We start from the raw sequence: 14,112 nt of genomic DNA, 5'->3' as shown, positions 1-14,112 counted from the left end.
TGTACAAGTGAACAGAGCTCCCCACAGCCTTTCGCTTGTGCTTCCATTTTCCGATCTTGCTTGTTAAATAAGTTCATTTACTTGTGTGTGACTGAACACATCATCTTCCAACCTGAAATGCAGTAGATGCAAAAAAAACTGGAACCATTGAATGTCAGAGGCAGATTATAGGCCATTTTAGGGGAAGAAAATGCATTTCAAACTAGAGATTATTTGTCTTTTATTCTTTCATTTTTAAAAGAGGTGCTGCAGCTTAATATTGCTTTAGGCCACATTTCCCAATGTGAAATTAACGTCACAGAGAATCACCAGGTTCACAATTTTCATATTTAATGCCAACTCCTCTGTCTGCTGTGGGTAGCCCTACCTTTTACCATTTAAAAGATAAAGCTTTGAGTTAAATTTTCCAATTATTACCTGTCTAGTACAGTTGCAACAGGACCATATCAAGCATTTGAGTTTTACTGGAGAAACATAATTACAGTTTGAAAAATAGTGGAGAATGCATTCCTATCACATCCTTAGTAGCAGTTTATATGCTAAAAAGAAAAACGCTTAGGGCCCAATTCATAAGAGCTTTATGCTTCATTTACATTTTTCTGTGCAGGTTACATGGAAAAGTGCATAATGTGTGTTTTTCAAGTAAAATATGCAATTCTGGGATTCGTTTGACTCGTTTTCCATTGTCCTCATTGAGGCAACCTTTCTCTTCTTGGATCCTAAAAGGCACTAGTAAATGAGGCACAGGTAAACTGTTTTCATTTGCCAGAAGAAAGATCTTTTTAAAAGTTATATAAGTTATTCAGGGATTTACATCTGGTCCCAGCAATAAGATTTCAGAGTACCCATTGTTATTTCAACATGGAGACAGCTTTCTGAAACATTCATCTAGAATATTGAATTAATTCTTCCAGAATGGGAATATTGGTGGGAGGGAGAAAGGAGAATACTTGGGACTGCTCCGCTAAACTTTACTATTTCTATAGATTTGATTATCAATCAACCAATCCTTTCATGGGATATTTGTCACTTATCCCCATATATAACATCACACATATGACAGATCATTTATGGATTCTCTTTAGAATCATCCTCCAAGTGAATCAAGTACAGAAAACAGGAGTTCCCAAAGCTATATAAGATTCCATTCAAGGCCCATGAAGACCATATACCCCAAGGTTACTAATTGGTTAATGCTGACTGTGTTGAAGTCCAAAAGCACTCATGTGGTTGATCAAATGATCTGGTCACAGTCATACCTAATTATAATGCCAGAAAGAACTAGCATCTAGGAGCTTCTGACTTTTGACTCTTGAACTTTCTCCTCACTACCATCACTGTCTTTAAATTTCTTAAAACCTGAACAAGAAAAAGTTTTAGCATAGGAGGAAGAGCACTAGTCTTGGAGTCAGGTGACCTGAGTTTGCATCATCGGTTTAGCATCGTGTAAGGGGCTAAAATTCTAGCTATACTGTCTAAAATATCTAATGAGTGGTCGCCAATAAATGATAAGCTTTAGCAAGAGTTAGACTTTTAAGCATTTATCAAGGAGAATAAGAATTTGGTAAAGAGAGAGAGAAAGGCCTAGATTCATCTATCTATTAAAGGGAGAGCACATTTCTAGCTGCCTTCTCCACCCAAGTCCTGAGGAAAAAGAGCGAGAGTGGCCACCTTGCCCCCTCTTCCTCCCACATGCAAAAAGAGCAGGATGCCTTGCCCTCAGACGGCCTTCTCCTCATGGGGGAGTTTTGCTACAGTAAGTCTCCAGCAGGTGGCGTCATTCCAATCGTTACAATTGGAAGGGACCTTAGAGGGCATCCACTTAAATCCCCATCATTTTACAGATAACAAAATCGAGAGGCTCAGAGAGGTTAAGAAAGCTCATACATGGGGGCAGCTAGATGGCGCAGTGGATAAAGCACCAGCCCTGGATTCAGGAGGACCTGAGTTCAAATCTGGCCTCAGACACTTGACACTAGCTGTGTGACCTTGGGCAAGTCACTTAACCCCCATTGCCCCACAAAATTTAAAAAAAAAATTAAAAAAAAAAAGAAAGCTCATACATTCAGTAACTAGCAGAACCAGTATTTGAACCCAGGTCCTTTGGTTCTAAATTCGATGATTTTTTCCACTGCATCAGGCTCCATTCACCCAACTGAATGACTCTGGGTAATTTATTTTTGCCTTTTTGAGCCTCAGTTTCCTCGTCTGTAAAATAAGGAGAATAATGCACTATTGCACAGTGCTTCCATAGGAGAAATTTTGCTGTAATATTCAAGAGCTATATAAAGTCGATTTGTCATCGCCACCAGCATTTCTATAGCACGCAGTGATAATAAACAAACATAAGAAAAAATATGATAACAACAACAATAACAGCATTGATATAGCTCATTAAAGTCTACAAAGTGCTTTCCAAATATCTCATTTTATCCTCACCACAGTTCTGGAGGCTGTTGTTATCATTACCCCCATTTTACAAATAAGAAAACTAATGAGATTAAATGACTTGCCATGGTTTCCATGCCTAGTAATTGTCTAAGGCGGGATTTGAACTCAGACCCTCCTGACTTGGTCCAGTCCTCTATCCACTGTGCCATCCAGTGGCCTTCCTTAGAATGCTGTACAAAACACCAAAACAACAGACTGAAAAAGGAAAATTGCTTTTCATCAACAAGCTGTTTAGTTGACAGTGTCAAACCAGTTTGGATTTTTCCCCTGCTGAATTGGCCAGAGTGACTTGGATATTTGGGGATCATGTAGAGGAATCATAGTCTTTACCACACAAAAAAATTCCTGATCCATGATCATTATACTAAAAAGAGAGACTTTTCTGTCCATTTTCAGTGATGGTGACAGACAGTTATATAATGTCCTGTGACTATAGGCCACAAAGTTTGCATCTGACCTGGTCCAATCTAGTTTATTGCTTCACAACAACTGTAAAATGTTTAGTGACTATCGGCCACAGAGTTTGCCAAATGTGGCCTGTTCTGATCCAGTTTATTGCTGATCTTTCAGGGCTAAATTTGTAAAAGGCTTGGCATTTCATAAAGAAAAATTGTGTTGTGATTTCCCACCTCATTATAGCATCATAACACTGACCTTTAGTCATAGAGAAGAACACAGGATGATTCCAAGGCAGGAAAGTCACAATGGTCCTGGTGCCATGTGGGAAGATACTCTACATTCTGGAAAAGCTTTCACATAGCTAATTGTTGCATTTCTGAGACTTTTTTGGATACTCAAATTCCTTTAGGAGTAAACCCAGTAGCACAGATCTACTTTTATGTAAAAACAGAAATTTTCACAAACCTTTGGGTCATTCAGTTCAAATTCCTCTAATGTTCATGGGGAGTTTATGTGAATACCTTGCAGCCTTGCTTTCCTAAGTCATTATTTAGGGAAATTCATATTTGCTTTCTTCATTTAAAAAAACTATTGAAGTCTACTGGATAGAACTGAACCTTGGAATTCAGTTTATTTCAATTCCAAAAACATTTATTAAACATCTAGTGTGCAAGGTCCTATACCAGGTGGTGGAAGTCCAAAGACAAAAATAAAATGGGCTCTGCCCTAAAAGAGTTTACATTCTATTAGGAAGCAATAATATGTAAATAAGCTAATACAAAGTGTATATATGTATGTATGTAAACATACATATATATACATCTATAAATATTCACACATCTAGACTCGTCATTTACATACACACACACACACACACACACACACACACATATATATATGTTGAATACTTCATGGTGACCATCTGAATCGTTGCTGTCTGTGAAGTATCTAAAATTCTAGTTAGTCTGTCTAAAAATCTAATGAGTGGTCGCCAATAAATTAGAAGCTTTAGCAAGAGTTTAGACTTTTAAGCATTCATTAGGGAGCATAAGAATTTGGTGAGGAGAGAGAAAGAGGCCTATCTAACTATCTCAGGGAGGCAGCATTTTTTGTTCCACTCCCCACGAGGTCCTGGCGAGAGAGAGAGAGAGAGAGAGAGAGACAGACAGACAGACAGACAGACAGACAGACAGACAGACAGACAGACAGACACAGCCTCCTGTAAAACTGGGAACATCCCATCCACACAAACACACAACTCCAAGCTAACTGGCTGGTAGCTTTGATCAACAGTACCCATTAGCAAACGTCACTTCCTGATGCCAAGGAACTGACTTTCCAAGCCACATGCCCTCAGATGCCTTCTCCTCATGGCAGAGCTTTCCTACAGTAACTCTCCAGCAGGGGGCGTCACTCCAATTGTCACACATATATACTCATAAATAGTTGAATCTGAAGTGTTAACATTTTCTCCATAACTTTCTTAAGTCTAGATAAGCAAAAAAAAAAAAATCAAGCTCTGATTTTGTAGCTTTAGCTGATTTGGGAGGTATAAATGCTCTCACTGAAGATTTAACAATAGGCTTTTTTAGAGACAATCAGAGGTTAAGTGGCTTGCTCCTGATCACACAGGTAGTAAGTATCTGAGGCAGGATTTGAGCTCATCTCCTCCTGACTCCAGGGCCAGTTCTCTGTTGACTGTGCCACCTATCTGTCCCAACAATAGGTTTTTTGAGCTGATTCAAGATCACTCCGGAACTGGAGCAAGTGCTAATAACTGGTGGTGATAGACAGTGGAAAATAATGAGAATCAGGAAAAGGAAGGAAGGAAGGAAGGAAGGAAGGAAGGAAGGAAGGAAGGAAGGAAGGAAGGAAGGAAGGAAGGAAGGAAGGAAGGAAGGAAGGAAGGAAGGAAGGAAGGAAGGAAGGAAGGAAGGAAGGAAGGAAGGAAGGAAGGAAGGAAGGAAGGAAGGAAGGAAGGAAGGAAGGGTAAGGTGCTAAAATTCTAGCTATACTATCTAAAATCTAATGAGTGGTCACCAATAAATTATAAGCTTTAGCAAGAGTATTTAAGTGTTTAAGTATTTATTAAAGAGCATTAGGATCAGGGGAAGGTAGGTGGCTCAGTGGATAAAGCACTGGCCCTGGATTCAGGAGGACCCAAGTTCAAATTCAACCTCAGACACTTAACAATAGCTGTGTAACCCTGGGCAAGTCACTTAAGCCTCATTGCCCCACCCAAAAAAATATAACCAGTAAAGAACATTAGGATCAAAGAGAAAGGTAAAAATCTAACTATTTCTAAGAGACCCCATCATCCCAACCCGCCAGGGTGAGGTCAAGAACCAAAAAAAGGAAGAAGCCCTCCACCAGCGTCCACTTCCTACTTCATGTTCCCCTCCCAGAAATAGGAGGCTCCTCAAGTTGATTGTCTGGTAGTTTTGATAGACGGTACCCACAAGCAAATGTCACTTCCTGACACCAAGGACCTGACAGCTTGGCTTGCCCTCAGACACCTTTTCCTCATGGTGGAGATTTCCTAGAGTACCTCTCCGGCAGGTGGTGTCGTTCCAATCGTTACAATCCCCCCTTTATTTCTTCAAGGAACACGTTAGTGTTTCCTTGATGAAACAGTAAAAAATAACAGAATACAATACCCTATGCTAACAAACAATATGTTAATAACAATATAGGAAAAGGAGAAAGGGGAAATTTTGTCCAGAGGGACAGTCCCTCATGAACTGGCACTTTGACACTGGCCTGCAGAGGGAGGGCCTCTGCAGAGAATACATATTACAAATGGCGTTCATAAGAACAGAAGAGAATAAAAATTAACAAAACAAAACTGTTCATTTAAAGTCTTTGAGAGTCTTTTCTCAGATGATTCTTGGGATGTCCTCCAGGTGTAGTCATGGAATGGAAATCTTTTCAGGGGTTGATGTGTGGATGCTGGTAATCAACCAGGAAACTTTCCTGCAAAATTGAGCTTAACACAACTTTAAAATAGCTTTGTCGATAATCAAATCAAACAATGAAAGTTCTTAAAAATATGTCTAAGGGAATTCAGAATCTTAGTTTTTACACTTGAAATGTATAATAAAACAAAAATTGAAATATTCTCTAAAACTTAATATTACTATAGTCCCCCACATTGTGGAGGGTAAATTGAGAAGACAATTGCTGTGATATTAATTTTTTAAATAATGTTTATCTTTGTTTCATCACTTTTTGCATCATCTGCCTAATTATCCTCATGCCATTATGAGAAATTAAAGAATCTAATATAATTGGTCACAGATGTCAAGGCCAAATCCAACACTGTATTTATCATGACACCTGAGATAATTATGGGAGTTACCATAAAAGAACAGAAATGATGGGATATGAGCATTCCCACACTTAAGCAATGTATACTGAGCATGCAGTATGCCAGGCTTAAAATAGATGGATGGGATATACGTCCATGCTACCAAACATATTGGAGGAAACTGAGTCAGACTTAATCAAATGCATGGGATTGAGATGTCCATAACATCAGGCATATAGGAGGGGGAATAGAAGTCAGGTGTAGAATGAGATGGGTGGGATGAAAACTTCCAGCCATCTGTACAATATTGTGAGGAAAAAAATTAAACCAAGAGACCCCAATCTCAACATTTGTCAAAAGCCATTCCCTCGGCCATACCTTGACTTCATGCATGTTTTCCCCTCATGTGACAGTTCAATGTCTGCTTTTGCATGTATTCTTCTTGTGATTGGATGGCATCCTGGCTAACTGGCATCTTGCTGTTTACTTATACATTTCTGTAAAATATGTCTTCTTGAAATATAATGATGATTGTCATTTTTAGTCAGCTTAAGTTTGTATCCTTTACCCACTCTATATTGTCTGTTGGTCCCAACCAGAAGATCAGATGATAGAGGTTCAGCTTTCCTCTTCGTGGTCAGTCATCTATAAGGGGCTAAAATTCTAGCTATACTATCTAAAATCTAATGAGTGGTCACCAATAAATTATAAGCTTTAGCAAGAGTATTTAAGTGTTTAAGTATATATTAAAGAGCATTAGGATCAGAGAGAAAGGTAAAAATCTAACTATTTCTAAGAGACCCTGTCATCCGACCCACCATGGCAAGGTCAGGAACCAAATAAAAGAAGAACCCTTCCACCAGCGACTGCTTCCTACTTCATGTTCCCCTCCCAGAAATAGAAGGCTCCTCAAGTTGATTGGCTGGTAGGTTTGATAAATAATACCCACGAATAAACATCACTTCCTGATGCCAAGGACCTGACCACATGGCTTGCCCTCAGATGCCTTCTCCTCATGGCTGAGCTTTTCTGCAGTAGCACTCCAGCAGGTGGTGTCATTCTAATCATTACAGAAGGAAGGAAGGAAAAGAAAGAAGAAAGAAACTGAAGTCAAAGTGCAAATCTCTTTTATTCCCCACAGAGCGGGGAACACATGCTAAGACTTGGAGGTTGGAGGAATGTCATTTGGGGAGAAGCTATAGTGAACTAGGTTGCCTGAAACAGGGAACATTAATGCCTTATGGCATTACAGTTTCTAAAATTTCCACAATTAATGGCTTCTATGCTTATAAATTAGTATAGTTTAGCAATTTAAATGAGTTAGGGAAACTAAGTTCTATCCCCTACTCTGCTATTGCAAACTTCCTGAGTGAATGATAATAATTACTCCCATTTACATAATACTTTAAGGTTTATGAAGCATTTTCCTCACAACAATCCAGTGGGGTAGATGACAATGATAGATGGTATTTGTACAATGCTTTTAGGTTTACAAAGTGCTTTACATGCATTAATTTATTTGATCTTCACAATGAGCATGTGAATTAGGGATTACAGGTATTCTTATTCCCATTTTATAGACAAAGAAGCTGAAACTCAGAGATGTTAAGTGACAGGCTTGTATTAAGCTAATAAATGGCAGATTCTCAAATCAAACTCAGGTCTTCAGGCTCTCAAACCATTATACTGTGCTAAATGAATGTTAATAAATAAATAAGTTATAATAGCTAACATTTAATATAGCATTTACTATGTGCCAGGCACTGCGCTAAGTGCTCTACAATTATTATCTCATTTGATCCTCACAACTTCAGGAGGTAGATGTTATTATTAAACCCATTTTGCAGATGGGGAAACTGAGGCAAACAGCATTTTAAAGTAACTTGCCTAAGGTCAAAAAGATTTGAACTCAGGTCTTCCTGACCCCAGGCTCACTTTAGTGAGCACCTACTAAATGCACAAATCAACAAACATTTATTAAGCACTTCCTTTGTGCCAGGCACTGAGCCTAGCATTATGATAACATAGGGGGTACCCTGAGAGAAATGAAAGTAGACAACATGAGGAGCCACAACTATCACAGCGGTCTTTGCACCAGGGCACAAATATTTAGAGGAATGGGCAGAGAGAGTATACTTCCTTCCTGGAGAAGTATGTTTCTTCTCTGCACTGTCTGCTATTTCCTTTTGGAACCAAAATGGTCCTCTGTCAACCTTTGTGCCACCACTACCCCAAGAATCCTATCACGGCAATCCTACTTTTCTTGACTTCTCTCTGACTCCAAGTTCAGCACTTTATCCACTAGACCACTAGACCACAAGGTCTTCCAACTTTAATACTAGTCCCAGCAAAGTATGTCTTGGAATAGTCTCTCACCTTCCACAGATCTGAACTGTTGTATATGCTGCCAGCTGGCCCCCTCCACCTGTATGCCTCAACTAGTTTTTGCCACAGATAAAAATATTACCGGTTTCCATTTTCAAGCTATGTCCTTGGGTTCTTGATCACTTGACTCATTAGTATCTTGATTTTTTCCTCCATACAATAAGGCTAGCGTTAGCTGCTCCCTCCTTCCTGCATGCCATTCCCACAAACTCAAAAACTCAAAGATGGCAGTGACAAAACTAGCTCTCTTTGGAAACCACTACCCACTAACCATGGAGTGTGTGTGTGTTTAATTCACCTTTTATTCATGTGAAGTGTTTTAGATAGGGTTTTTACCTTTCATTGCTTTTTGAAAAGCCACAAAACTAATTAAATGCCAGTCTCTAGGAGGGAAGGGCTAATAGAAATGTTAATAAAAGCACTAACTCATTGCCTCACCTTAGAAATGGAAGATTTAAAAGAAGCTTCTCTGGGAGAAGCAAAATAAAACAGTTGCTAGATGTTATAGGAAGGATTCTTTCTCTGACACAGGTTAGATTGGATGATCTACTAATGGTGATTCAGAGAATCCATAGTCCTCAAAAACACCCTCAATTCTTTTCCAGTTTTCTCCCTCGTCACCAAGCTTGCTCACTCCACTCCTTATAGAAGGCTCTTAAGTCAAGCTCTCTTACAATGTAAATCTACCTGCAAAGCCATCGGGTCAAGAGAAGATGGATTTAGAGCTGAAAGGAACTTCGGAGGCCATCTATCCCAACCACTTTATTTTACCAATGAGGAAACTGAGGCCTAGAGAGGTTAAATTTCTAGCTCAAAGTGATAGTTAGTGACCCAGGTCCTCTGGCTTCAAATCCACCACTTACTCCATCTCTCTAGGGTCCAAAGCATCAACTAAATGATCACATTAAGAAATCTTGACTAGCATATTGAGAGGAAGCTGGAAGGCACTTTCCCTATGCTGTCTCACTGAATATAATGGTAGAAATCTCAAGGGGCAAGGAACTGTTGCCTCAGGGACCCAGAAGGAGAGGTAGGCTGGCCTTTCAGCACACTTTCAATCACATCTCATAAGCAGCCTACTGGCTATAAATAGGGTGTGACCTTGAGTGTGGCAACATGCCATCGAGTCATTCACTTGGGAGTCACAAAGTGGAGGAGTTGTTAATCAGCAAACTCCCTCCTCCTGATCATCGCCTTATAAAACCATGGCAGGTAGGATGTGCTTGTCCAGCTAGTCTCTCCACTCCTGTAGACACACCTTGGCCCTTCTCATTTCAGGGCATTTAAGGATATTCACCAAGTGATGCCTGATTTCAGTATTTGGAGAAAGTACTTAATAGCTCTTTACTTTGAGTCATTTTCCAAAGATAATTAATAGAATTGATACATTGAATTAAAGTAATGCACTGGGAATAAACGAGGGCAATAATTTAATATTCAGGTGTCTCTATAGGTACAACAGTTATCTATATCAGCATGTTCATTACCATGCACACTTTGTTATGGTAGCAAAAATTGTAAGGCAGGTGCTTGCTATATTAAAGTTCCCTTTTATGTTATCAAGGAAAGAACACATTAAAACACAGGAAAATTTCAAATTTTAAAGTGTATTTCCTTTGATGATCCTATTCCCATCATATGATTTTCAGTACTAATAGAGGGCATCAGGGATACAGATTAATATTCCCCAAATCAGTTATGTATACATAGTTTGCAATGTATTTTATTGTTTTATAACATTTAAGGTAATCTCTAGGGTCCAGTCAAGCTCAACATTTTATGATCTTATGACCTTCCTGAAATATTTTGTTTGTACGAGTATTGAAGCTTAAAGACCTTGGGGCATAGTGAATAAAGTGCTGAACTTGTTCAAATACCAACTCAGACAGTTCTAGGTACATGGCCCAGGCGCTTCAATTCTCTTGACCTCAGTTTCCTCATTTGTAAAATGAGGGTATGTGGACTAAATGACCTTGAAGATCTATTCCATTTCTAATTCCATGATATCATATTGCACTTTTGATAGTTTTAGCTGTGTGAGCATGGAAGCACTTAAGCCCTCTGAGCCACCCTAAGACATACTTGCCAAGTGATAGAGGGGTTGTGACCTTCAAGTACACACCAACTATTGCTGGAAAGAGATTCCCCAGGGGTCTGTTTGATGTCAATGAAAGTCAGTCTATTTAAACTTTTATCACAAACTGGATGCACAATTGAGCATTAACTATACATATAAAGTGTCAGGTGATTATTTCCATAATACCCCAAAAAGCCTTTGATAACAGCATATAATTTAAATTAAAGAGAAGTTCAAGTTAACAGGATGGTTTTGATACCATTCAAGTCAGCAAATAAACATATAAAAGGCATCATGTCTGGCATGGGAGATACATATATGGAATCAGACACAAACTGTGGCCTCAAGGAGAAAATAAGAACATGATAGAGAAGGAAAATAGGAACATAATAGATCTACAATACAAGGCAATATATGTGTTAAGTTGAATGAGGAATTCTAGACAAAGGGCCGTGAGAAATTGGAAGACAGAGGCATCACTCACAGCTGGGGTTTGACAACTATGTTGCTCCTTAAAGAAAGGGAGAGATCTCAACAGAAAGAAATGGGAGAAGAGAGGACTCTTTTCAGTTATAGGAAATAATAAAAAAGAGAAAGAGGGCAGGACAAGTTCATGGATCAGTTAATGGGTCCAATAGGACCAGAACATGGAATACACAAAGAAAATAATGTGAGCTATGGCTGGAAATATATGTTGGTATCAAACTGTGGAAAATTGTGGATACCAGGATAAGAAGTTCATATTTTTTTCAGGACCCAATGAGAAACTATTAGAAATTTTTTTAATTGCAAATTAAAGTCTCACTAAGCCTTGGTGAAGTACATCCTAAGGTACTAAAAGAACTGAAGGATATGATTATGAAGTCAAAGACAATGATGTAAAGAAAGTGTAGTCTATAAACTACAGGTCAATAACCTTGACTTCAATTCCTTGCAAAATGGTAGGAGGTATTTTGAAAGGGATGGTTTCTTTTACAAAGAAAAGAAATGGTCACTCCTTGGCTTCCTTTCTTCATTCCCATTGCCCCCTCAGTTTCTGAGGATTTATCCCTGAAATTATCTTGTATCTATCTATCTTATATGTGCCTATATTTATAAATGCATTCTCTGTAAATTGTAAGTTCTGTGAGGGCAGGAACCATTTAATTTTTGTCATTATATTCTCAGCACCTAATACACGATAAGCACTTCAAATATGTGTTAGTTGATTGATTCATTTATTTAAAATGAGTCATTCCAGGCAGTTTTGTTTATTTTTTGGTAGAATAAGTAGACTGATAGATTGAAGGAATATTACAGACCTTGATTTCAGAAAAGATGTAGTTTTTATGCTATTTTTATGAACAAGATGGAGAAATGGGCATTAGATAGTAATATCAAGAGGTGAATTTAGAACCAGTTGGATTATTTCTTCCCCCATTTGTCTCCAGGATATTTTCAAGCAGATGCTGTAGGACCACTTGTCAGTATGACTGTAGAAGAAATAGGTATTGATTGGATGAGATGGCCTCTGAGGTCTTTACCAACTCTAAAATCCTGTGAATCTTTTATGAGAGAAGTATATTTGGAAGATAACTCTGGAAGTAGAGTGGCTTAGAGAGGAGACAGTGAAAGGGCGGCCACTTAGGAAGTTATTATATAAGTCCATGGAAGAGGTAATAATGGGGTTGAATGAACTAGGCTAGTTGCAATGAGTTGGTCAACAAGCATTTCTTAACCAGGCATTGTGCTAAGCTTCAGACACACAAAGAAAAGCAAAAACAGTTCTTGTCCTCAACAAGCCCACATTCCAATGAGGGAGACATTACAGAAATACCAGGTACATCTGAGATAAATAAAGAGTAAAGAGAAAGTTATCTCAAAATGGGTGGCAACTCCACTGAATGGACCAAAAAAGACCACCTGAAAAAGGATTTGAGCCAAGTATTGAAAAAAGTCTGGGAAAACGAGAGGCAGAGATAAGGAGGAAAAACATTCCAGGCATTGTGGGGACAGCCACTGCAAAGACACAGAGATGAGAAATTGAATGTTCTGTGGGAGTAACAACAGTAAGTTAGGCTCATGAAGCTAGCTTGATCAGAAAAGTGTGAAAGGGAGTAGAGTATAAAAAGACTAGAAAGGTAGGAAATCAGCCAGATTAGGAAATGTTTTAAATGACAAACAGAGGGCTTTATATTTAATCCTAAAGGAAATTTAATACTAGAGTTATTGAAGGGTGAGGAAAAGAGGGACAGTGACAAATTCAAAATTAAACTAAAATAGAAAGTGGAAAAGAGGAGATAGGGGATAGAGATATAGAGGAAGTAGCTTCCATAGGACTTGGAAACTGATTGACTCTACCTTACTACCCACACCCAATGTTAACTCCATGGTTTCCAGTCATGTGAATGGGAAGATAGTCATGAAATAAAGAGAATGGAGAAGCTAGAGAAAAGGCCAGGTTTGAGGCAGGGGGTAGGGGAAAAGAGGTAAAACATAAGTAACTCATTTCTATACATGCTAAGTTTGAGGGTAGCAGAAAGACATTCTGGTAGATTTTGGAATTGTGTGACTAGTGTTTGTGGGAACAGAGTTCAGGAGACAGGTTAGAGATAAGATATATAGAGTCAGAATTGTTACCTGCATGGAATTAGCCAATGAAGCCATGGGATGGACTGAGATTCACCATAAAAGAGAATATGGAGAGAAGAGGAGAGGGCCAAATAGAACATCAGTACACAGCTCTAACCTACCACTTTGTAACAGAAAGAAAATATTTCAGTAACAATATCTCATTTTTATACAGACCACTTGAAAGTTTTCAAACCATTTTTTCCCAACCACCCTGGGAGTTTGGTAATAGAAAAATCGTTATCCCCAATTTACAGGTAACAGAACTTGGACTCAAAGTGAGGTTAAGTAGCTTGCCTAAAGTCATACAAGGAAGGAGGTAAGTAATAAGTATTTATATAGCACTGACTATGTAGCAGACACTATGCTAAGAGCTTTTGCAAATATTATCTCATTTGAACAGCACAATAACCCTGAGAGGGAGGTGCTATTATTATCCTCATATTACAGTTGAAGAAACTAAGGTAAACAGTTAAGTGACTAGCCCAGGGTCACACAACTAATAAGTTTCTGAGACTGGATTCAAATTCAGGTCTTCCTGACTTGAGGTCACTGTGCCCCGTCCATCATGGCACCTGATGATATTTAGAGCAGGGACTCAAAATGGAATCTTCTGATTCCATAACCAGTGCTATTTCCACTATACTTCAGAGGATAAAGGAATTGTTATTATTTTTCTTGTTGGCATTAATAATTATCTGTATTCATTTACTAGTAATATGTGACTCGTTATATAAGTCACATGAAAATGGACTTGTGGTCTAAATGGACAGGAACCCACATACAAGAGCAGGCAGAAATGGGAATGAACTCCAGGATGAAATTGACAGATTTGTGCTTTACAGACCAAAGTAGCCAAGAGAGAAAATAAAACATCAAAATG

The sequence above is a fragment of the Dromiciops gliroides genome, chromosome 6 (assembly GCF_019393635.1).
Source record: "Dromiciops gliroides isolate mDroGli1 chromosome 6, mDroGli1.pri, whole genome shotgun sequence".
NCBI lineage: Eukaryota > Metazoa > Chordata > Mammalia > Microbiotheria > Microbiotheriidae > Dromiciops > Dromiciops gliroides.
Note: the sequence above shows the minus strand (reverse complement) of the source record.